The following is a 25,688-nucleotide window of genomic DNA, read 5'->3' on the forward strand; positions in this document are numbered from 1 at the left end:
ATCTCCTGTGCCCATCTGATGTAGGGTACTTCCCATTTTCTCTTTTATCAGTTTCAGTGTGTTCTGACTGATAGTGAGGTCTTTAATCCATTTGGACATGAGTTTTGTGCATGGTGATAGATATGGGTCTATTTTCATTCTTCTACAGGTTGACATCCAGTTATGCCAGCACCATTTGTTGAAGATGCTTTCTTTCTTCCATTGTATACTTTTGGCTCCTTTATCAAAAATGAGGTGTTCAAAGAAAGAAGCTGAGAGGGCGGAAGGCGCCCTCCCCGCCGCTGGGCCCGGGCACCGGGCGCCGGCCGGGGTCCTTCCCGCCGGCTGTGAGTGCGGCCGCTTTGTTTGCCCCTGCCTCAGCGTTGAGGGGGGTGCGCCGGGAACGCGGCGGCAGGAAGCGCGACCCATTGCACCGGGGACGCGCGGGGGACCCAGGAGTCCGGCCGCCGCGAGGGCCGCGTGACGAGACCGCGGAGGGACCCGGAGCACCGCCGCGGGTCCCCGGTGGCGGGCCCGGGGCGCCCGTGAGCACAGACCTCCCGTCGACGGGGGGGCGATGTTCCCCTGGCCAGTGGGCTCTTCGGGCCGCCGGGGCATCCCGCCCTTGGGACCAGGGCCCCCGCAGTGGGCGACCCCCAAGGCTGCTCCATGGAGACTCTGTGTCCTCCTCCCCGCCTGACAGTGCCCGCGTCCCCGCGGGGGTCTCCCTGCTCGCCCACGCCCCGGAAACCGCGTCGGGGGACCCCGGAGTTCTCCCCGCTGTGCCTGCGTGCCCTCGCCTTCTGCGCCCTTGCCAAACCCCGGCCGTCCGCCCTGGGCCTGGGGGCTGGAGAGCTGGCGCCGCGGACCCCGGTACTGCTGGGCCCCCCCGGCCTCGCCATGCACCGGCGGCAGGGCTGTGGACAGTCTGAAGCACCTCGGGGGACAGGCCGGGCCACCGAGCGACGTGAGCTCCGCGGCCCGCGAGGATGCAGGAATCGCGGTGTGCCCAGGCGGCGAAGAAGAGGAAGAGGGCGGAGGCGGCTTCCCGCACTTCGGTTCTGGTTCCTGCGCACCTCCCGGTTGCTGCCCTGCTCCCCGGCGTCCTCGGGATTCTCCGACCAGCTCCGCCTGGTCCCCGCCCAGGCCAGCCCCGAGTCTGGAGTTCCAGCCTGATGCAGCTAGCAGTCCGCCTCATGAGCCCAGCTCCCAGCTTCCTCCGCCACCTGCGGGCCTCTCCCCGGAACCTGCGTCTCCGGAGCAGCCTGTGCCGGCCTCGGCGGCTGCATCTGGTGGAGACCCTGCCCCTGCCGCGCCCGAGGCACCCGCGCTCAGCCCTTCGACGGCAGACGCAGCGCCGGACGCGCCCAGTGATCTCCGCCAGGAACATTTCAATCGCCTGATCCGCCGCTCGAAACTTTGGTGTTATGCGAAGGGCTTCGCCCTGGACACTCCAAGTTTGCGCCGAGGGCCCGAGCGGCCGGCAGCCAAAGCCCGGGTAGCAGCCAAGAAACGCTGGCGGCCAGCGCCGCCTCCGCGCGGAGTGCAGCCCCGCCGGCCCGTCCCGACGCTCCCCACCTCGAGCACCTTTAGCCTCCTCGACTGCTTTCCCTGTCCACCAGCCCTGGTGGTGGAAGAGGACGGAGACTTAGGGCCGGCTTCCTCGCTTCGCCTCCAGGGAGACGAAAAGCCTCCGCCTGCCCACCCGCTGTGGAGGTGGCAGATGGGAGGACCCGCTGTCCCCGAGCCCCCGGGCCTCAAATCCTGGTGGGTCAACTTGGAAGAACCCTGAGCTTTAGACCTCTTCTCCGGGTTGGGGCCCCGGGCAGTCTGAGGACTCCAGGAGGGAGCCTTGATTCTCAGATTTGTCTGTCTTTTTGCATTTTATGGACTGTGTGCCGAGAACCGCAAATGACAGTGATCTTCAAGCACCTGAGAGGTCGGGGTGATAGTCCCTCATCTCGACCAATGAACCAAGGGATGGCTTCCGGAAAAGCCTTAACTGTAGAAGGCTGCATAACCAGCCCCATCCCTGCCCTCTCAGCGGGCGACCAGGGTCTTTATACCCCAGGGGAGCAAGGCGGCAACTGCCCAGAGACCAAAAGAAAGGGACGGAGGGAAGGACCTTGGTGATGGACAAACCGGTTGTTTCCGCATTTGAGGGCCAGTTCAGGGACATGGGGTTGCTGTGGGGTGGGAAAATGATTGACAACTCCCTGGGGGCATCCTCTACCCCCCACGGTTCAGACCTTTAACCCTTTACACCCCCTTTTCTATTCCTAGTCCTTCTCCCCAAGTTCAGGTGATTCTCCCGTTGATGAGAGCCTCAGTCTCAACCAGCAGGGTTGAGCAACTTTACCCTTTTGTCCAGTTTTTGGGGTTTCCCTTGCCATAAGGTTTGATGAGTGGAAGAGTCCTCCAGCCCCACTTCCCTCCTCCCTTAAAGAGGAGGGCAGAGGGCCTAGTTGTGTGGCCCAAGGCTGGTTTATCCACGGGAACGGGCCAAAAATTCCCTGGGAAGATAATGGAAGGTGGAAGAAATCAATAAAATCAGATCAAAAAAAAATGAGGTGTTCATAGGTTTGTGGGTTAAAATCCGGGTCTTCTATACGATTCCATTGGTCGACTTCTCTGTTTTTATGCCAGTACCACAATGTTTTCATCACTGCAGCTCTGTAATCGAGTTTGAAGTCAGGGATGGTAATGCGTCCAGACAATCCTTTATTGTATAGGATTGTTTTGGCTATCCTGGGTTTTTTGTTTTTCCATATAAAGTTGATTATTGTCCTCTCAAGATCTGTGAGGAATTTTGATGGGACCTTGATGGGGATTGCATTGAATCTATAAATTGCCTTTGGTAGAATTGCCATTTTTACTATGTTGATCCTCCCAATCCAAGAGCAAGGGAGGTCCTTCCATTTTCTGGTATACTCCTCAGTTTCTTTCTTCAATGCCTTAAAGTTCTTGTCAAATAGATCTTTCACTTCCTTGGTTAGGGTTACCCCAAGATATTTTATGCTGTTTGTGGCTATCGTGAAAGGTGAAGCTTCTCTGATTTCCCTCTCTGCTTCCATATCCTTTGTGTATAAGAGGGCGACTGATTTTTTGGAGTTGAGCTTGTATCCTGCCACATTACTAAAGGTGTTTATCAGCTGTAAAAGTTCATTGGTGGAGTTTTGGGGGTCGCTTATGTACACTATCATATCATCTGCAAATAACGAAACTTTCACTTCTTCCTTTCCAATTCAAATCCCCTTGATCCCCTTATGTTGTCTTATTGCTATTGCTAGAACTTCAAGCACTATATTGAAGAGGTATGGTGAGAGTGGACAGCATTGTCGTGTTCCTGAGTTTAACGGGATGGCTTTGAGTTTCTTTCCATTTAATTTGATGTTAGCTGTCGGCTTGCTGTATATAGCTTTTATTATATTTAGGTATGACCCTTGTGTCCCTAATCTCTCCAATACTTTTATCATAAAGGGATGTTGAATTTTGTCAAATGCTTTTTCAGCATCTAATGAGATGATCATATGGTTTTTTTCCTTCAGTTTATTTATATGATGGATTACATTGATAGATTTTCGTATGTTGAACCAGCCCTGCATCCCTGGGATGAAGCCTACTTGATCATAATGGATAATTTTTCTAATGTGTTCTTGGATTCGGTTTGCCAGTATTTTGTTGAGGATTTTTGCATCGATGTTCATGAGTGAGATCAGCCTGTAATTCTCTTTCTTGGTTGAGTCTTTGTGCGGTTTTATTATCAGAGTAACTCTAGCTTCATAAAAGGAATTTGGCAGTGCCTCTTCTGTTTCTATATTGTGAAATACATTAAGGAGTATAGGTATTAGCTCTTCTGGAAGTTCTGGTAGAATTCTGCATTGAAAACATCTGGTCCTGGGCTTTTTTTGGTAGGGAGGTTTTGATAACCTCTTCTAATTCTTCACTTTCGCGACTCACAGGTCTATTTAGACTGTTCACCTGGTGCTGATTTAACTTTGGTATATGATATTTATCTAAAAAAGTATCCATTTCCTTTACATTTTCCAGTTTTGTGGCATATAGGCTTTTGTAGTAAGATCTAATGATTCTCTGAATTTCCTCTGTGTCTGTGGTTATATCCCTCTTTTCATTTCTGATCTTATTAATTTGCAAATTCTCTCTCTGTCGTTTGATTAGTTTGGATAGGGGTTTGTCAATCTTGTTGGTTTTCTCCAGGAACCAGCTTTTTGTTTCATTGATTCTTTGGATTGTTTTCTGTGTTTCTATTTTGTTGATTTCAGCCCTCAGTTTGATTATTTCCAGTCTTCTACTCCTCCTAGGTGAGTCTGCTTCTTTTTTTTCTAGAGCTTTCAGGTGGGCTGTTAAGTCTCCAATATGTGCTATCTCTGTTTTCTTTAAGTGGGCACTTAGTGCTATGAACTTTCCTCTTAGGACTGCTTTCATAGTGTCCCATAAGTTTGAGTATGTTGTTTCTTTATTTTCATTGAATTCAAGGAAGACTTTAATTTCTTTCTTTATTTCTTCCTTAATCCAGGTATGGTTCAGTAGTTGACTGTTCAGTTTCCATGAGTTTGTAGGCTTTCTGGGGGTAGCATTGTTGTTGAATTCTAACTTTAATCCATGGTGGTCTGATAAGACACAGGTGGTTAGTAATATTTTTTTGTAGCTGTGTAAGTTAGCTTTGTTACCGAGTATGTGGTCAATTTTCGAGAAGGTTCCATGAGCTGCAGAGAAAAAGGTATATTCTTTCCTCTTTGGGTGGAATATTCTATAGATGTCTGTTAAGTCCATTTGCTTCATTACCTCCATTAATTCTCTAATTTCTCTGTTAGGTTTCTGTCTGATTGACCTGTCCATTGGTGAGAGAGGAGCGTTGAAGTCTCCTACTATTAGTGTGTGCGGTTTGATGGCTGCCTTGAATTTTAGCAATGTTTCTTTTACGTATGTGGGTGCTTTTATATTGGGGCATAGATATTCAGGATTGAGACTTCTTCCTGATGAATTGTTCCTGTTATGAGTATAAAATGTCCCTCTCCATCTCTTCTGATTGATTTAAGTTTGAAGTCAACTTTGTTAGAAATTAGTATGGCCACACCTGCTTGTTTCTTAGGTCCATTTGCTTGATAAGCCTTTTCCCAGCCCTTTACTCTGAGTAGGTGCCTGTCTTTGTGGTTGAGGTGTGTTTCTTGTAGACAGCAGAATGTTGGATCCTGTTTTCGTATCCAGTCTCTTAGCCTGTGCCTTTTTATAGGTGAGTTGAGCCCATTGATATTAAGTGATATTAATGACCAGTGGTTGTTAACTCCGGTCACTTTTTTAGTAGTAGGGTTTGTGTGTTTCCCTTCTTTGAGTTGCACTGGTGAAGGGTCTCTAGATGTCTGAGTTATTGAGGTCTTTGTTGGACTCCTTGGTTAGTGATTTTCCTTCTATTATTTTCTGTAAGGCTAGATTTGTGGCTACGTATTGCTTAAATTTGTTTTTATCCTGGAAAATTTTGTTTTCTCCATTTATGGTGAACGAAAGCTTGGCTGGATATAGTAGTCTGGGCTTGCATCCATGGTCTCTTAGCTTTTGCAGTACATCTATCCAGGACCTTCTGGCTTTCATGGTTTCCATAGAGAATTCAGGTGTAAGTCTGATAGGTTTACCTTTATAATTAAGTTGGCCTTTTTCCTTTGCGGCTCTTAATATTCTTTCTTTATTCTGTATATTTTGTGTTTTGATTATTATATGGCGAGGGGATGTTTTTTTTTGATCCAGCCTATTTGGGATTCTGTATGCCTCTTGAACCTTCATAGGTACATCCTTCTTCAGGTTGGGAAAGTTTTCTTCTATAATTTTGTTAAGTATATTTTCTGGACCGTTGAGCTGCACTTCTTCTCCTTCTTCTACTCCAATTATTCTTAGGTTTGGTCTTTTTATTGTGTCCCATATTTCCTGAATGTTTTGTGATGAGAGTTTGTTGGACTTGCTGTTTTCTTTGATCAGTGCGTTTACTTTCTCTATGTTATCCTCAGACTCTGAGATTCTTTCTTCTATCTCTTGTATTCTGCTGGTTATGCTTGTTTCTGTAGTCTCTATTCGTTTACCTAGATTTTCCATGTCCAGCCGGCCCTCTGTTTGTGTTTTCTTCTTTGCCTCCATTTCATTTTTCAAATCATGAACTGTGTCCATTATCTGCTTGATTGTTTTTCCTTGCTTTCCTAGGGTATCATTCACTGATTTACTCAATTCCTCGAACTTTCTGTTATACTTCTCATCCATTTCTATAAGGGCGTTTTTTTGTATGCTGTTTAAGGGTGTCAATCCCTGTCATGAAGTCAGTTTTTTCTCCTTCTTCTTGATTAAGGTGCTCATGTCCTCCTGTTGTGAGGTCGCTGGCTTCTGGTGGTTTCGTGTTGTTTTTCAGATTGTTGGGTGAATTCTTGCATTGGCGTCTCCCCATCTCTTCCTCCCAATATTCTCCTATGGATCTTCTTTTACAGGATCAGGTCTTCTTGCCAACTGATGTACCTTCCCAGTGATGTCACTCCCCCGTGATGTTTCTCCTGGAGTCCAGTTCAGATCTCCTTGCTGCTTGGTTAGCTTGCAAACAAAGGGCCCACCCTGCTTGCTGCAGGCAGGTTATGGAGACAAAGGAGCTACCACCTTCCCCTTTGCACTCACCTTCGGGTTCAGTCCCAGAGCCCAGGGAGGCTGAGCCAGGAGGCGCTCTGCCCCAAGAAGGGAGGGATGGAGGGAGACAGGGGGTAGGGGGATCTGGATGTAAGCTGGATGGGATAGGAAGAGAGAGGAGGTACCGTATTGTCCCATAGGTTGATCAGGAAGTGTAGGCGGGCTGTTCCCGGGTGCCGCAGCACTCACTCACCACAATGATGTTTCACTAGGTGTCCTGATCGAAACTCCTTGCTGCTTGGTTCGCTCGCAGACAAAGGGCCCACCCTGCTTGCTGCAGGTGGGCTATGGGGACAAAGAAGCCCCCGAGCTCCCCTTTGCCCTACGCTTTGGGTTAGGACCCAGCGCCCAAGCAGGCAGAGCAGAGAGGCGCTCTGCCACCAAGGAAGGGAGGGGGGGAGGGAGACAGGGATTGGGGGGATCTGGATGTAAGCTGGATGGGATAGGAAGAGAGAGGAGGTACCGGGCAGTGTAGCCCTGTAGGTTGATCAGGAAGTGTAGGCGGGCTGTTCCCGGGTGCCGCAGCACTCACTCACCACAATGATGTTTCACTAGGTGCCCTGATCGCAACTCCGTGCTGCTTGGTTTGCTTGCAGACAAAGGGCCTACCCTGCTTGCTGCAGGTGGGCTATGGGGACAAAGAAGCCCCCGAGCTCCCCTTTACACTCCGCTTTGGGTTAGGACCCAGCGCCCAAGCAGGCTATGGTTTTTTTTTAACTATTTTTATTATGAAGCTCTGGGCACAAGGAAATATGCAGACCCCTCGGATATGTTAATCACCACTGCTTGGGTAAGGGTGTAAGTGTTTTTTACTCTAACAAGTTCCAGAGATAGTCAAGGACAAAGAGAAGGGATTTACTTTAGTTTCCATTTTAAAGGCTTTAGTTCTGATTGGTTGTGTTCACTGTTTTGGGCCTGTGGTGAGATAGCCCCTTGTGGTGGCAGCACATGACAAGCCCTTCACTTGTACACATATGAGGGAGGACAGACTGGGCTCTCAGTGTCTCACTCAAAGGTGGCAAGCCTATGTGAAATCCTCCCTCCAGTCTCCATTTCTTATAGGTCCCCTCTGTTCCCCAAAGCACCATGGGCTGGAGTCCAAACCTTTACCACAGAGGCCTTCTGAGTATATTCTAGATGCACACTACCATAGCAGCCAAGAGGGGGAATTCAGACCAAAGCAAGATCTTTAACACACCTGGAAATAATGACTGATGGGAGATGTCAAGGCCAGTACTGTTGTGCCTCACAACCAAAATTCAGCTTAATGGTGTTCTAAGTGATGCCTCAGGGCAGGTTACAGGGACTGCATTGCTCAACTGGAGAGCAGGCTGATCTATTGTTGGTCCAGCTCTCTCCATTGACTCTCCTGATTCCTCATCACCATGTGATCTCCATCTCAAGGACTCCTGATACTGATGAGGCTGATTCTGTAGGGGAGCCAAGCAGATGGAGGTCACCCAGACTTAGGCTTTTACCCTCCAAAATTTGCGGCCAAACCAAACCGCTTCTTATAAATTATTCAGCCTTGGGTATTTTATTCAACAACCTGAAGCTAACTAAGATAGCAAATGTAAAGAAAAGTCAAGTCTTTTTTATGTAAGCAAAAGAAGAATAAATGAGAGAAATACACTATGTTTCTCTAAGGAAGGCTCAGTGTCGTAAAGGCGATATTTCTCAAATTAGCTCATTAGTGTAAATTAGTAAACAAAACTTCTATGTTTGGTGAAAACATAGTTTATTCTATAACTAATCTGAAAGAATAAATAGAAAAAACAGTCAAAATCTGAGGATTAAAAACATAATATAAGGATAGTTATATTATTAGCACAAACTACAAAATTCCAGAGACACCCCCCTAAATGTGACCCAGAGGAAAGTAAAGCTGTCTCAGAAAACAGATTAGAGAGTGCATAGTAAACACAACAGAAACGAGCCTTTTACACCACCAGCAAGAATAGGAAGTTCAAATATTGTGACAATTAATGATCCACTTAGAAGCAAAAGGGAAGAATGAGAGAGAAATATTAGAGTATGTTGCTTTGTAATCTTGGGTTGGAGGAGTTCTTTCTTATTGTATAACAAAGCCTCAGACGGACAGATTTAAGAGTACAAATTCTGAATGTCTGTGGAACAAAAGACAGCTGTGGAGAGTTTAAAGATGAGTGGCAGACACAGAGGAAGTATCAATGATGCCTGTAGCAGACAGCGATTACTATCTACACTGTAAGGGCTGGGTAGAAATTGGACCAAAGGTATTGGGTTTGTTAAAAAGATTCTTGCTCACATCACAGGCATACCTTCAACATCACTGGGAATCTCAGCTGGAAGATCACCCAGCAACTCTTCTCCAGTGATCCAGGAACATGGATGGATTTTCTGTCATCTTACGTGGTTCCCAAGACTGACGTAGGGTGCGCAGCAGCCCTATATTGCCATGACAACAATCTTCATCCTTGACCCAGCTGGAAGGGCTCTCATTTCCAAATATATGTCAAGCCAAGGTCCCCACATTGATGAACAGTCAGTGTGCATAAAATGTGGTCAAAACAGAAAAAATCTCACCCTTTGGCCTTTGAGTTATTGCAAAATATTGACCGAGTGTGTTTTGGTGGTGTCAGATACAGGGTCTCCCCCCACATGGAGTGTGTCCAGAGCATGCTGGGAACAAACCCTAAATAATCCATACCTGTATCATTCAGTCTGCTCTATGATGGAATATAGGTTGGTGGGCAGGGGATATAGGAAACGTTTTCTAGGTGAAGCGTGTGGAAGATGAGATTTTTCTGCATTTTGACCACATTTTATAGCTTCTGTGGCTCTTCATCATTGACAAGAATATAGCCTATCTCCATGGAAATCGACTCTTGCTGTTGCTTTTCTGCGTACCCACCTACTGTCTCCTAGCCATACAGCCCCACTGTGGGAACCACTGGTGACTCCATCAGGACATCTTCTCCAGGCCTTTGAAATCATGGGGTTTTTATTTTGTTGTATTCATATTTTATGTGCAAAATGGGCCTCTGTGCCCAGCTCAACTTACATACTAGTCAAGTTTATTGCTTCTCCAGAAAGTTCGAGGTCAAATGTCATTGAAGAGCATTGCCTGACTATCCCTCCTCTCCCTGACCACATTAAATTTCCCTGCCATCCAGTCATCCTTCTTCTTTCAGGTTGTTTCGTAAGTTCACAGTTTTATTCTCAAAAAAAAAATTTAAGAGAGAGAGAGAGAGGAAGGAAAGGAGAGAGAGTGGGGAAGAGAGGGAGGGAGAAAGAGAGAGAGACAGAGAAAGAGAGAGAGAGAGAGAGACAGAGAGAGAGACAGAGAGAGAGAGAAGAACGAGCAGGGGAGGGTGTTAAGACTGGCTTCAAGAAGAGTAATGAAAATTAAGACAATCAATGCCAAGTCATAGCTTCAGCTCATCCTGTCTAATAAGCCTGTGTCCTCCATCACATGGTCCTCTTCATGAGACTCTTTCTTTCTGCCCCCTTATTTGATGGTCCCTGTTCTCGGGCTGATTCTTAGTGTGTGTGTGTGTGTGTGTGTGTGTGTGTGTGTGCATGTGTGCACACAAATCCTAGAAATGGAGCTTTGGTTGGTAATGGTAGACATACAGGCGGTTCAAAGTCACCACACCTGGGTGTTGGGAATTGAACTCAAATCTTCTGCAAAAAGAGTCCATGCTCTTAATGGCTGAGGCAGTCCTGGCCATGGCCTTCCATTTCATGGGTGCTGCATATCAAACTCAGGTCTTCATGTTTGCACAACAAATGCACTGCAGACTGAGCTGTCTGGGCTGAGAGATCAGTCCTTGCTCCCTCGCCCTGGCGTCTTATTCTGCTATTGGATCAGATCCAGGGGGGATGGTTGCTGGAATTTTCTTTGGGCTGACAACCAGCTCCCAAATAAAGACATAGAGATCTTCCACAGCCATGACCACAGCTCCAGCTCTACTCTTGAAATTTCTGCCACCACAAGGGCCTTCTTCAGCATCCAGATCAGTCTTGGTAGTGCCTGAGCTCTGCTGTGTTTCTGTTGTTGTCATTAGCTGGGGAAGTCTGTGGCCCCCGGTGTCAAAGGCGTGCCTCCTAGACTATCCCCCTGCCTGAAGACACTGGCCTGCCTCCAGAAATGGCTGTGAAGTGGTGAGGACCATTGCTCAGGTGGTAGGACACTTTTCTATTATGCACAAACGCTGGGTTAAATCCACCCACTGCATGTACCAGGTAAATTCCCAGCACTCAGGAGGTAGAGGTGGGAGCCTTAACCATGCAGTTCAGTGGTTTTCAGCCTTCCCAGTGATGTGACCATTGATATACTTCCTCAGCTGTGCTGCCCCATCCTGAAATATTTTATTGTTACATCGTAACTGAAATTTTGCTACTGTAATAAATTGTAGTGTAAATAGATAGAACTTTAAGGGGCTTATGTGTGAACCCAGGTAGAGAACCCCAGAAATAGTAACTTAAAGGTCAATGTGGAATAACATGAGTACCCGTCTGAAACCCAAACCAAACCAAAGATGTTCCCCTCTCTACCCAAAGACAGAGACATCCTCATCAGGTACCCTCAGGCATCTGACACATGATAAATGGGGTGATTTTCTCTAGTGATTTCAGGCTTCATTGCTCTGAGACACAGACACCTCCCAATCCAGAGGGTGTGTTTAAGACACAGACACTTCTGCTCCTCAGAGACCACAGACTAGCAGGACAAGTGTCCTCTGTAGGGTTGGCTTAAGAGCATGAAATGGAAGCCAGACTGGTCAAGGCTTTCCATAGGACCTCAATGTTGTTTCTGTCACAGATACCCTGAAGTGAGCTCAGAGGTTGCATCACATCTAACCTCTGCTTGGTGTCACCAGGGAGTCACTGGGGAACCATGGGGACATATTCCAGCCTGCCATTTTCCACTGCATGGTGAATGTTCCCCGAGCAATCTAAAGGGAAGAGAACAGAGAAGCCCGAACCCTAGCTCTCCAGGGACATCTGTCCCAGGACATAGGGGGCAGATGCCAGACAAGTCTCCATTCGGGATCTTATTATCTGTTACTGTTTCCTTTGTTTTTCCTGGCATACAACACTGAAGGGTGAAGCTACTGGGGGCCTCCAGGAGAACAGGCACCATGCACACAGGATCCCACGTGATCTCTGTCACCAACAGTGCTGAGATCAGGAGCTGTACTAAGGCAGCTGTGGCCCAACTGCATAAAAGCAAGGAGTTGACATCCACTGGGCATTGACCCATGGCTTCCACCTGTACCTGGAAATTTGGGGCTTAAAGCAGTGTGACACCACACTTGATGAAAGAAACTGAAATTAAGTGTGAAAAGTTGGAAATTAATTTTTTATTAACAAACAATATATTTGAAACAATAGTGAATATAAACAATGGATAAACTTTGAAAATTATGGAACTAATAACAAGAATAAATAACATCAAAATAGCAAAACCAAAACCAAATGAACCATAAACAAACATTTAAAACAAAACTCAAACAAAATAAAGCTAATAATAATTAGCATTTATCACTAAATATTGATAGAACCTACTACACCTACTACAGGCAAGTGCTTGCCTTGGAGAAACGCTAGGAAGATAGTCACAATTTTAATGGCTTTTTCAAGATTCCTGGATCCATTCCACATAGGAGCTTATATGTCATGTTATCCCAAGGTGGAGTCCACTTGCTGGTAAATGTAGGCTTCTGAGTAATCTTTGTCTCAGGATTTCTGTATCTCAAGTATATTTTTGATGCGTTCTTCTCTTCTCGAGAACTGAGTCAGCGGACACATGAATCAGATTAGGTGTGATCACCTGGAGATCAGCTGGAATTTCCTTCACCGCTGAGTTCCCAGCTACAAGGGGTGTCTTTTAGTCTGTAGGCCTTGATCCTAATGTGACGAACATGTGTAGAAGGTGTTTGTGGCTTACTTTGGCTTCCTCAGGTCTCTCAAGTGGTATGATCAAAAAAAGAAAAAAAAATAATAATCTAGGCCCAGAAGCAGCCATGCTGGGTCACTGGCTAGGCAAACAGAACCTATGACTCAAGGGTAACCAAAACTGAAGAAGAATATATGTCCTTAGAATTCAGTATTGCTGGGGATGGGACTCAGCACCTAGTTCTTCCTGGAGATCCTTCTGCTGGTGGCTCTCGTCCTGGGCAGTGGCCTGTTCCAGATGAGTCTGCGGAGTTTCAGACCTGGAAGAGAAAAGCAGTTTAAAAAAACAGACCTGCCACATTAGCTGAAGATGCTTCCTCAAGTCACCTCAGCTCTGCTGGACAGTGAATTTATTCTTGTGACTGATATCTTTGTTGTTACTCACAAGGAATAAGATTCCAGAGTAGATGGGCCAAAAACTTTGCTCAGTATTAAACTGAAGTCATAATTTCAAATAAACACTGTTAGTGTGCATTCTACTAGACAGAAAAGGGTGTTCTCCTATAATTCAGGGATATCATTTTGTAAACAGCAACAGCATATTGACACTATAGTCAACAGCACGTGAGAAATGCATGAGTTGTACATGAGCTATTCATCATTTTATAGATAGCCTTAAACTGCCTGCAGCTCAGGTCCCTGCACAAGGGCGTGTGGCTAGCTCAGTCCTCATGCCCAGAAGGAACCTTGAACATGAACAACATGCAGATAGAGCCTGTCGTGCTAGAGCAGCATTTCCTGAGATGTGTGCCTGAGAACGTTGTCCCTGTCGGTCCTCAGGGACCAAATAAAAACTGGTGCTTTCCTAGGGACTAGAGCTGGGAATCTGCATCCTGGCTTTGGGAGTCGGTTACAGAACACACCCGAGAAGGTTAGGATCTTCCCTACAGCCGAGTCATCTGCCTGGGTTCATCCTGGGAAGTCCTTAACCAATTCTATCCAGAGAGCACTTTTCACAGGAAGTTGGCAAATGTTACACAGAGCAGTGTTAAAGATGGAAATCTCTAATCTTCATTGGATTTTTCTAAATAAAAACGCGAATTTTACCATGCCCCTTGATGCACACCTATAAACCCAATATCTTGGAAGGCCATAACAGGCAGCTCTCTGTGAGTTCAGGGAAAGCTTTGGGAGAACTCTGTTTTCACAAGGAAGGTATAGAGAATGAATTCTACAGACACACTGAATATCAAACACAATATATGCTGGACGGAATTTCTTCTTACTGGACCAGCTCAGTTCTCTGAGGTCTTCTGTTCCCTGCTCTAGCTTGTAGCCTCAGAGATGGACAGAATTGATATTGTCCCCAAGTCCATGGGCCCCCCTTGGCTCTACCTCCTCTCCCAGTCTGGCTCCTACCTCATCTGAGAGACCTGAAAGTGATGCTGCAGCTTTTGGACCAAGTGCTTTTCCTGCATGACCATTTCCCTCTGCTTCTGCAGGAACTGAGAGCTTTCTTCCAATCTCTTCAGCTCCTGTTTAAGAGAAAATTGTGTTCTTTGTTGAGGGTTAGAGACAGTCATACATATCTAAGCACAGAGAAAGGATCCCAAGAACTTGCTGGTCAGCTAGGCAGGTTAAACAAAAGCATCTGGGGAAGTAAGAACCCCAGGATTCTGGTACAGACTGATAGCAACACAGTGGTCTGAACTGGAAACTGCACATGTTTGATGCACCCCAACACCCACATCCTTACACTACTACACACACATGTGTGCGCTCACACACATGAAAAAACACATGCGTGCACTCACACTCAAACCCACAAGGAGTGCGTGTTAAAGAGAAATATGGAAAAAAGGAGGTCGCAGAAATAAACATCATGTCAATGTACAGTTGAGTTTAGAATAACCACACCAGTTCTTTCAGAAAAGTCTCACAACTCAGCCATAATTCCTTGGGAACTAAAATTATTGTGAGAAAAGTGATTTTCTTAGACTATATTGATGTGATTACAGAAATTCTTCTGCCATAGGACCAAATCTCCCACCTTTCATCACCAGCTTGTCAAAAGCCCCGAGATGATCATCCAGTCAACCACACATTTTAGTCTGGAAGGGAGAACAGTCCAGCACAACTCTCAGAAAACAGGGCTGACAAGCTGCTATTCAAGCTTCTGTCACTGTGAACCAAGAATTCAGGGAAGCAAAGAGAACACATTGGGATGCAGGCAGAAAAGGGAAGCCAACAGGCCACGCAAATCCATGAGTATGAGAAGCACTCTGTTGGCCCTAGCACAGGGATCTCCACCTTATAAACTGCTTCCCACCTGCGATGGGACATGATCCCTGCCAAACGAAAAAGCAGCAGGACCAAGAACTCACTTACTCTAAGCTCTGTGCCTAGAAGGTTACCCATCATAAATACAAGTACATGTGTGATATGTTATTGACCCATTTCCTTCTCTGAATTGCAGCTTCGAGCAGAGCAGAAAGGAAGGCTTGCCCGTATTTCAGATCTCCATAAGACAGAAGCTTCCCAGAAGTCCTTGTGCATGGACACTGAAGGGAATGTCTGGAATATATGAGGTCCGTGGCTGGAGGGAGTATGGGTGAGTAAGTGGATGGGTTAAACACTGGTGGTTGGATGGGTAGAGAGGTAGTCAAATGGGCAAATAGTACCAGAGCTTAGCCTGACTTGTTGCCGGCCCCTACCTGTTGTTGCTGGATTTTGAGGTAACTGATCTCTTTGTCTTGGTCATTAAGGATCAATTTCAAATCCTCCAGGTGGTACTTCAGCACAGTCCAATTATTCTGCAGTTTCCTTTCCTCCTGCCTCAGCTCATCCACCTTCTTCTTTAGCTGAGTCCTTTCCATCAGTAGTCGGCTGTGCCGATCCCTGCAGACAAACTCTGCATAGTAAGGCCCTGCAGGCCTCCTCCTGCTACCCCTGATTTCTGGGAAACAGCACCCCAAAAGACCTCATGTTTCCTAGAATAGGTAGCTAAGAGTCTGATATAGTCATGACACCTACACTTCAGAACCCAAATGAGAGAACAGGTAATGCCAGAAATTATCAAACTACTATTGAAAACTCCAACACCTAAAAGGATCCATGTCCCTTCAGTAGAAGGAGTAGTTCCCCAGCTGGCCTAACTATCTGTGGTAATGGGGAAACATCAGCATGTAGTGGGCAAACACAATCAAAGGGAGGACAAGTTACTCAAGGTGAGTACAATCTATCTACAGATTCAACAGCCCCAGACCTGTAAAGAATGGGCCTGAGCTCCAGAAGTTCAAGGCTGCCTGACATTCCCATGAGACTGTAAATACCTTTTCTATCTACAGGCTCTTGAGGCCCTAGGACAAGGTGGCAGGGGCTAACAGTCTCTTTCACACTTAGCAAAACTGAATCCAAGAGACACAAGTTTAAGAGTTGCTTACATAGAAGCAAAAAAGCTCGAACCAGAGATGAAGTCACTCCATCCAGAGAAAAAGGAAGTCAGAGATGGCCATTCCACAAGTTTTGTTATCCATGTCCAGATGGACACTTACCGATAGAAGACTGTCTCCTTGCTCAGCAACTTGAAATTATCCAAGGTCTCGGTGTTTTCACTCACAAAATGGTTTAGCTCCATCATGATCTCTTTGTGATCCATCTTTACCTTCTCATACAAAGCATTTGGCTTGTGGTTCTTGTAGGGACTAGAAAATGGGAGAAAAGACCCCATGAACATAGGCTTCAATGATCACAGGAACTGAAGTTGTATCCTGATCTACCATAGCACAGCAGATGCAAGATTCTGGTGCCTATGTAGTGGGACCTCCTGGTGCTTTTAAACTTGTTATTCTGATCCCAGCACAGCTGAGGCTAAACTTGAGATGGAAGCTGCACTGACTGCATGAGCTCACTCAATACGACTAGATGGTAAGTCAGGTTCTCTATGCTACCAGGAGGCTCTCTCACATGTCTCCGTTCACCAGACATTGCAATGACATCTCTCCTGTTTCAGAACACTGATTTTGGGTCCTGGTTGACATTCACTGAACAGTTAGAGCACATCATTATGGTTTGGAGTCTTAAGAGAAGGAAGTGATATAAACTCCCCTAGGGATTCCTAGGTGCCACCAAGGTGAGCATGTAGGACACAAGCAGTCCTGCTTTAAGTGGGGCTTCCAGAGCTCAGCACTGGAAACTTCTGGAAAGTGGGAGAAGGATATCATGAGAAACCACGGCAGATCACTGACTCCCAGAAATCAGGAACACACAAATCTCCAAATGTGTGTGTTCACACATATCCACAAGAGAGTAAGAGAAAGAGAGAATAAAGAGAGCTAGAGAGAGAGAGAGAGAAAGAAAGAAAGCATCATATATATATGTTGTCCCAGCACAACAGCCTTTCCTTTCTCAGTATATATGTAAATATATATATATATATATATATATATATATATACACACACACACATACAGAGAGAGAGAAAATGAAAGCATCATATATAAATACATACATACATACACACACACACACATATATATATATATATATATATATATATATATATATATATATATATAGCTCTATTGTCTAATGGAATTCTGCACAAAACTAGAGTACCTGTGATGAGACCCAGCTCTTCCAGGTAAACACTGAGATGTTCCAGGCAAACCAGGCCCCTCCAGCTGCTACCATGGCTTCTAGCACACAATCACATGCTAGGAAAGTAGCGCCTCCACACACAATAACAGCAGGTAGTAGTACCTCATGCAAGCCACCGCCTGTCAGCTCCTTTCCAAATGCATGCTAGGAACTACACATTACCTGCCTCAATCCCTGATTTTTGTGCCTGAGACCAGAAGCCCTGGTTTTCATTAGGAGAGAACAGAAAAGGTAGAGGCCACATCTCATGGCCACTGTCACTCAAGGTCTGCCTGTACCCTGAGAAGAATTTAGGGTATGAGGTTTGGCACAGCCTCCTACAAATCGAGAGTTCAAAGGCTGAAGGTGAGGTTGACATTGCCTACAGCCCCATGAAGTTTGAAACAATGGATACCTATTGTCCACGGCTCCATCAGTGAGGATCATCAGCCAGTCTTTCAGGTCATTTCTTTCCCTGGTCATCAGTTGCAGCTCTGTGGTCAGCCTCTCCTCTTCCTTCTTTATCTGCTTCTTGCTCAGGAGCATTGGATGGGATGCTGGCTCTGTAGAGGTTTCTGTGTATAGGTATAAAACAGGTGAAACTGCATAGTCAAAAGGCATAGGAGAATGACAGACCATCCTGAGTCCCAAACAGAAAATTGTGTCTGAAACCCAGTGACAACCAAAATATTCTAGGCCAGGTTGACAGGCCCATGTGTGGTTCTCAAATCTCCCATCACTCTAGAGATGTGGCTCTGTAGGCATCCACAGCTTATTTCGGCCTTCCTATAATTCTTCAGGTGACTACAGAGACCACCTCTTCACGAATATTCACAGAAGAACAGCATGCAGCATGGTCCAGAGACCTGAAGCCTGCTGTGATTTAGAAGCCAGGAGAAAAATGGCAGAGTGGACAAGCAGTCAGATGTTATGAGGAGGCCAGGTCTCATTGCTGGTTACTCATGGCCCATGCTGTGGATTGGAAAGTCAGGTAGGGCTCCATCATAGTCAAGAGACTCACCCAGTCACCCATTGACAGCCCAGATCATTGAACTGACACTCAGTAGCCATTCTCTGCTCTGGTTCCATAACTCTGACAGAAGATTGGTCACCCTGTGATCTAAATGCCATCCTCAACTGCTGATTCAGAACCCTAAGGGGGTCACTGTCAGGGAAGGGAGGTCAGAGGAATTCTCCTGAGCAGACTGCTGAACACTCTGAGGTTTAAATGTCTCGTCCAGGAGCACATTTGTCTCCATGGTAACAGTGTTAGACAGACAGTGAACCTAAAGGCAACTACTACAGGTGTAGTGTAGTGATGTCTGACAAAAGATGGGGACACATTCGTCCTTCCCTGCCTCCTGCTGGTCTTTTTCTGTCCCAACATAACACCCCAAACCACAGTAAAGGTAAGAGCTAAGTGGTGGTCCCAGCACAACAGCCTTTCCTTTCTCAGTCTCTCGCTCACAAGATGGACAAGCTAATATTCTGGAATCTTTGATTTTTGGGAAGTATGATAATCAGGGATGTCCATCTTATTCTCTGAGGCTCCAGTTCCTCAGCTCCGTTACTGGGTAGCCCACCTCAAGTGCACCTCCTTTGGCAATCTCCCCATTTCCTGCCCATGACTCACTGGGTCTTTTCCAGAAGTGAACGGTAGCTTTCTTCTGCCTCTCTCTGGTCTCTGGACCCTCTCCATTCTGTCTCCCAAATACGCGACGCCTCAGTCTTGAGAACATGACTGATGCTCTACCTCTAGGGACTGAGGAATGTCCTAATGGCAGTTGGTGTTGCTACAACAAGGTGACATCATGGGATTCCAAGAGATCTCCAGGATACAATGGAATGTCCAGAGATGCGACCGCTGATGTCATGGCTAACTGCTTTTGCCACCCTGCTAAGTAGCTTTCCAGTACTGACCAGAAGACCAGCTGACCTTTCTAGGAGCCTCTCTGGGAAGACAGAGGAAACCAATCAGCACCTCCCCTTCTCAACCTGGTGTTTCCTTGGCTTGACTGAAAGACTCATAACCTTTCCCATGTTGAGAACTAACCTAATATTTCAAAAGATTGCAGAGGTATGACTCATTCTTTCTCAAAGTCCATCAATATGAAGACTTAAATATTCATGAGAAACGACTTTAAGATGAACATAAATGAGGAAAGGTCACCTTCCTCAAGTCAGTGTTAGAAAGCATATTAAGGAAGAACGTACAGGCTGGTTACAGTGTGAGCCTTGAGAGAAGGGTACAGTCATAGAAGCCACATGCTTAACTTCAGGAAATTGCCCCTGGATTACTAAGCACATAGAGAAAGAACCCATCAGGGTGTTGGCAAAAGTGTGATGATCGATTTGCACAGGAATCTAACATAGTGGGTCCCCCAGGAGAAAAAGCCCACAGGCTGAGTTTTGTGCTCTCCACTCTGCTCCAAAGAGGAAAATGCAGGATAGTTGCAGGCCTTGGTGAGTTACAGTGAAATTCTGGATAGCGGGAAAATGAAGTCAACAGAGGTAGACATACCTCAGATGCAGAGTGGCTAAATAGCATGTAGCAAGTCCTGGGTTCAATGACCACTGCTGTCTCACTGGCCTTGGTGGCCGCAGATGTAATTTTAGCACCTGTGAAGTAGAAGCAGGATGACATAAGCTCAAGGTGAACCTGCAAAGCCAGTGTGAGGACAGCTTGGGCGATATGAAACCGTGTCTCAACAAATAAAACACTAATCTACCCTACCTCCAAGGTCTCACCTAACAATCCTTTCTTTCTGTATTGGTATTTCAGATGGACTTTTTGTAACCCATAGTCTCTATTTCACCACCCAACCATAGCATCCTGAGTGCTGGACTCATAGGAGGGAACTGATCACCTGTGTTGTTCTTTTTTAAAAATGCTCCAAGATCCCCGCGGCAGTAGGCAGCAGAAATGCTGTAGGTCCCAAATGGTGGCTTCAGGCCATGTGGTGGCAGGCAGCAGACTCTGGGAGCAGCCAGTCCCAGGCAGAAATGGCTGCAGGTCCCAGAGCGGTGGCCTGAGCGGTGGCAGCGGGCCATGTGGCGGCAGACAGCGGGCCCTGGGAGCAGCCAGTCCCAGGCAGGGACAGCTGCTGGTCCCAGAGCAGTGGCAGCGGGCAATGAGGCGGCAGACAGCGGGCCCTGGGAGCAGCCAGTCCCAGGCAGGGACAGCTGCTGGTCCCAGAGCAGTGGTGGAGGGCCATGTGGCAGCATACAGTGGGCCCTGGGAGCAGCCAGTCCCAGGCAGAGACAGCTGCTGGTCCCAGAGCAGTGGTGGCTGGCCATGTGGCAGCAGGCAGTGGGCCCTAGGCAGAGATGGCTGCTGGTCCCTGAGCAATGGCTGGTCCCAGGCAGGGAGACACATGGTGGGCGGGCAGAAGACAGAAACATGGATAGACTTGACATGCAGGGTGAGGTTGAATGTTTATTCAGGGGGTTATGGAGGAGGAAGGGTGAAGTGGGGGGGGGGAGAGAGAGAGAGAGAGAGAGAGAGAGAGAGAAGAGGGGAAAGAGAGAAGAGGGGAAAGAGAGATAGGAAAGAGACAGAGAAGGGGGGAAGCAGCCGGAAGCAGTCTTGAGAGTTCGCCGCCCCAGTTTCTTTTGACTGTGCTGCCTGGTCTCCTGCTTTTTATTATAAGGAAGACCTGGGAATGTTGTGCTTTCCTGTCCCTTTAAGGGACAAGCCACGCCCACTCCCATTACCTCTGACCTGCCCACCGCCATCTTGGGCCCTTCCTTTTCTGCTTCCTTGACGTGCTTACTTTTTATTATAAGGAAGACCTGGGATTGTTATGGTTTTGGGTCCCTTTAAGAGACAAGCCACGCCCACTCCCACCCCCATCTGCTGAGGCAGGCTGATCTTCAGCTTCTGGTGTGAGCTGGCTTTTTTTTCCATCTTCCTCTCGGAGAGGCAGTTTCGCTTCTGCCTCTCTCCCCACTTCTCTGCTTCCCCCCTTCTCTGTCTCTTTCTCCTCTTCTCTCTCTCTCTCTCTCTCTCTCTCTCTCTCTCTCTCTCTCTCTCTCTCCCTGTCTCTCTCTGCGCCCCCTTCACCCTTCCTCCTCCATAACCCCCTGAATAAACATTCAACCTCACCCTGCATGTCTTGTCTATCCATGTTTCTGTCTTCTGCCCTCCTGCCACGTGTCTCCCTGCCTGGAACCAGCCATTGCTCAAGGACCAGAAGCCTACTCTGCCTGGGTCCCACTGCCTGCTGCCACATGACCAGCCACCACCACCGCTCGGGCCACCGCTCTGGGATCAGAGCGGCAGCCATTTCTGCCTGGGACTGGCTGCTCCCAGGGCCCGCTGCCTGCCACCACATGGCACGCCGCCACCATTTGGGACTTACAGCATTTCTGCTGCCTTCTGCTGCGGGGATCTTGGAGCATTTTTAAAAAAGAACCACACCCTGGAAGTCAGCTCCTTTGCAGTCTTCCTGAGTTTTAGTCAGAGAGGTAAGAGCAAGCCTTTCACTGTACCCAGATAGAAAATTGAGACCTCAATAGACTCATGCTTTCTAAAGTGTTAAACACATGGCATGGCCCAGAGATGTTGTTATATCCTGGCCTGGGGCTGGAGTCCCCCGGGTGGTTCCTGGTTGAGTCCTGCCCTACCTGACCCATGGTAAAGCTCATACCTGTGGCTGTGTGGTGGCCCAGGTACACCCCAAGTCTTCCTGTGTCCATAATGCACTTATTACCTCTCATACCCTTCCCCACAACACATCCATTTCTTCTATTGTGAATTTTCTAAGCAGTTCATCTATTATTGAAAACAAGTTTGTGGCAAAAAGGACAGCCCAAAAAATCAATAAAGAAACAGATATGAATGTCCCAGGGCTCATGGACATCACTGATGCATCTGCTTACCTTAGACGGCGTTGTCATTGAGGAAGAGCACACCAGGAACAGGCCAATGATGTTGTAAAAATACACTAAAGTCTAAAGAAGAGGCACATTCATCTTCCCATCTTTCTCCCTTGACTCATTTTCCCCATCTGCACTTGTTATACTCCTTCCCCTTAATTGTGTTTGTGATTTGTCCCCTGGCTATTTTTGTTTTTGAAAGACAGGTTATCAGGTAGTCCAGGCTGACTTCCAATTTGCAACTAAGGATAACCTTGAGCTACTGTTCCTCCTCCCTCCACATCCTTAGTGCAGGCATTCTGGGTGTGTACCACTATACCCAACTTACATTGTGCTGGGACCCAAACCCAGAACCTCATCACACTAGGCAAGGACTGTCCCAACTAAGGCACATCTTTAGACACTCACTGGTCATGCACTAGTGTCCAGGAACATGTCTTCCATGACATTCATTTCTGTTGTGATTTCAGAGAGAACTTGTTGATTTGAAATACTGTAAATGCATGTAAAATACTATGTAACATTTTAGAACGAGCTATTATGGTTTATATCTGTTAAGCCACTTATGAGCTAAAGGCTTTGTCTGCTGGAGGTCCCTCTGTGTGCTGTGATTATGAATAATGAATAGAGAATTGCCTTGGCAGAGTGATAGGGGAGAACTTGTGTAGGCAGGGAAGACAGAACTGAATGCTGAGAGAAAGAAGGCATAGTCAGTGAGACGCCATGGAGTCATCAGAGTCAGACTTGCCAAACATTTGCCAGTAAGCCACTGCCATTTAACAGAAATGGGTTAAATTAAGATGTACGAGGTTGACAATAAGAAGATAGAGCTAATGGGCCAAGCAGTCTTTTACTTAATAGAGTTTCTTGTGGTTATTTTTGTGCTAAGCTAACTGGTTTGCCAACATGAACAAGTAGGCACTTCTCCTGCAGAGAAGTTCTGGAAACTTCAGAAGGTGTGGCCTAACTAGAGGAAGTATATCTTTGAGGGAATGTGTTTGGTGGCTGGGTCTTGGACCCTTGGAAACTTCTTCTTCTTCTTCTTCTTCTTCTTCTTCTTCTTCTTCTTCTTCTTCTTCTTCTTCTTCTTCTTCTTCTTCTTCTTCTTTTTCTTCTTCTTCTTCTCTCCTTCTCTCTCTCTCTCTGTCTCTCTCTCTCTCTCTTCCTACCCTCCTCCCCTCTTTTGCTTCCTGTCTTTGGTGAGCAGATCACTTCAATTTCACTGTGATATAATTACTTCTTACAAGATGAGGGACATGGAACCATCTTATCAAGGACAGCAATCCCCAAAGCTATAAATTGAAATTATTCCTGCCTCTTTAAGTGGTTTTCTTGGGGAATCCTGCCACAGTAATATGATGTCAAACCAACTAACATGACTGTAGTGAAAATTCATCAAAGGCTTCATTTTGAATGCCCAATAATAAACTCCATAGGACAAGAAAGTATGTGGGGAGTCCTCCTGCAGTTCAGGACACTGGAGGATTATAGAGATTAAACTGATTGTCCCTTTATCAAGCTATGACAGGACACAGATCTGCTTTGTTTTGTTTCTTAGTTTTTTGTTCCTAGTCAAATGAATACATTTGAAAGCCTAGTGACCCATGGAGAATATGTCATTGTTCTCTTTAGTCTGGGCAGAGTGCTGGGATTCCTCAATCCACAATGCTGAGTGAACCATCTGATCAGCTCTGTCACCAAAGGAATATACCTATATATGATAAAGGAAATATACAGCAAGCTAATTGCCAACATCAAAGTAAATGGAGAGAAAATCCCAGCGATCCCACTGAAATCAGAAATAAGACAAAGTTGTCCACTTCCTCCATATCTATTCAGTATAGTTATTGAGATCCTAGCTACAGCAATAAGACACCAAAAGGAGATAAAGGGAAAAAAGTCAGAAAAGAAAAGTAAAACTCTCATTGTCTGCTGATGATATAATAGTTTACATAAGCGACCCCAAAAGTTCTACCAAGGAACTTCTCCAACTCACAAACATTTTCAGTAATGTATCAGAATACAAGATTAACTGAAATCAGTAGCCCTCCTGTACACAGAAGATAAATGGGCTGAGAAAGAGATCAGAGAAACATCACTCTTTACAATAGCTACAAATAACATAAAATATCTTGCAGTAACTCTAACCAAACAAGTGGAAGACTTGTATGACAAGAACTTTAAATCTTTGAAGAAAGAAATTGAGAAAGATACCAGAAAGTGGAAAGATCTCCCATGATCTTGGGTAGCTAGAATTAACATAGTAAAATGGCAATCTTACCAAAGCAATCTACAGATTCCATGCATTGCCCATCAAAATCCCACCAAAATCCTTCACAGACCTTGAATAATGGTATTCAACTTCATAAGGAAAAGCAAAAAACTCAGGATAGCCAAAACAATTCTGTACAATATAAAACTTCTGGAGGCATCACAATCCCATATAGTAGAGACTTAAAACTCTACTATTGAGCTTCACTATTGAAAACAGCCTGGCATTGGCATAAAAACAGAAAGGAGGTACAATGAAACTGAATCAAAGCCTTGGATGTTAAACCATTCACCTTCAAAAACCTGATTTTTTTTACAAAGAAGCAAAAAAATAATCAAATGGAATAAAGAAAGAATATTGAAGAAATGATGCTGATATAACTGGATATCAACATGTAGAAGAATAAAATTGATCCATATCTCCCACTATGCACAAAACTCAAATCAAATTGGATCAAATACCTCAATATAAAACCAGTCACACTGAACATCATAGAAGAGAAATTCAGAAGTATCCTTGAACGCCTGCCATAGGATACCACTTCCTATAATTGACCTTACTAGCATAGACATTGAGAGAAACAATTAATAAATGAGAACTCCTGAAAATAAAAAGTTTAGTAAAGCAAAGGACACATTCAACAAGACAAAAGGACAGCCTACAGACTGGGAAAAGATCTTCACCAACTCCACATCAGACAGAGGTCTGATCTCCAAAATATACAAATATCTCAAGAAATTGGTCATCAAAAGAACAAATAATCCAATTTAAAAAATGGGGTACAGACCTAAACAGAGAACTCTCATCAGAGGAATCTAAACTGTTGAAAGACAAGGAAATGCTCAACATCCTTAGTCATCAGATAAACGCAAATCAAAACAACTCGGAAATTCTATCTAAAACCTGTGAGAATGGCCAAGATCAAAATTACTGATGACAGCTTATGCTGGAGAGATTGTGGGGTAAAGGGAACACTCCTTAATTGCTGGTGGGAGTGCAAGCTAGTACAGCCCCTTTGGATATCGGTGTGTGTTTTCTTAGAAAATTAGAAAAGAACGTTCTTGAAGATGCAGTAATACCACTTTTGGGTATATATCCAGAGGATGCTCAATCGCACCAAAAGGTCATGTGCCTATGTATGTTCATAGCAGCATTGTTTATCATAGCCAGAACCTGGAAACAACTTAAATGCCCCTCGATCGAAGAATGGATAAGGAAAATGTGATACATTTACAAAATGGAGTACTGCATAGCAGAGAAAAGTAACAACATCTTGAAATTTGCAGGCTAATGGATTGATCAGGAAACATCATTTTAATAAGGTATCCCAGACTCAGCAACACAAACATAATATGTACTC

The 25,688-nt window shown here is 45.8% G+C and overlaps 1 protein-coding gene and 1 pseudogene across 1 annotated transcript in view; both read left to right on the forward strand.

The window, feature by feature from the left end:
• LOC142856609 (vomeronasal type-2 receptor 26-like) overlaps nucleotides 1–25,688 on the forward strand; it is a 236,154-nt gene that overhangs the window by 80,176 nt on the left and 130,290 nt on the right. The gene's annotated exons all lie outside the window — the stretch shown is intronic.
• LOC142860423 (elongin BC and Polycomb repressive complex 2-associated protein-like) lies at nucleotides 164–2,526 on the forward strand (annotated as a pseudogene).

The sequence above is a fragment of the Microtus pennsylvanicus genome, chromosome 1, assembly GCF_037038515.1.
Source record: "Microtus pennsylvanicus isolate mMicPen1 chromosome 1, mMicPen1.hap1, whole genome shotgun sequence".
Lineage (NCBI taxonomy): Eukaryota > Metazoa > Chordata > Mammalia > Rodentia > Cricetidae > Microtus > Microtus pennsylvanicus.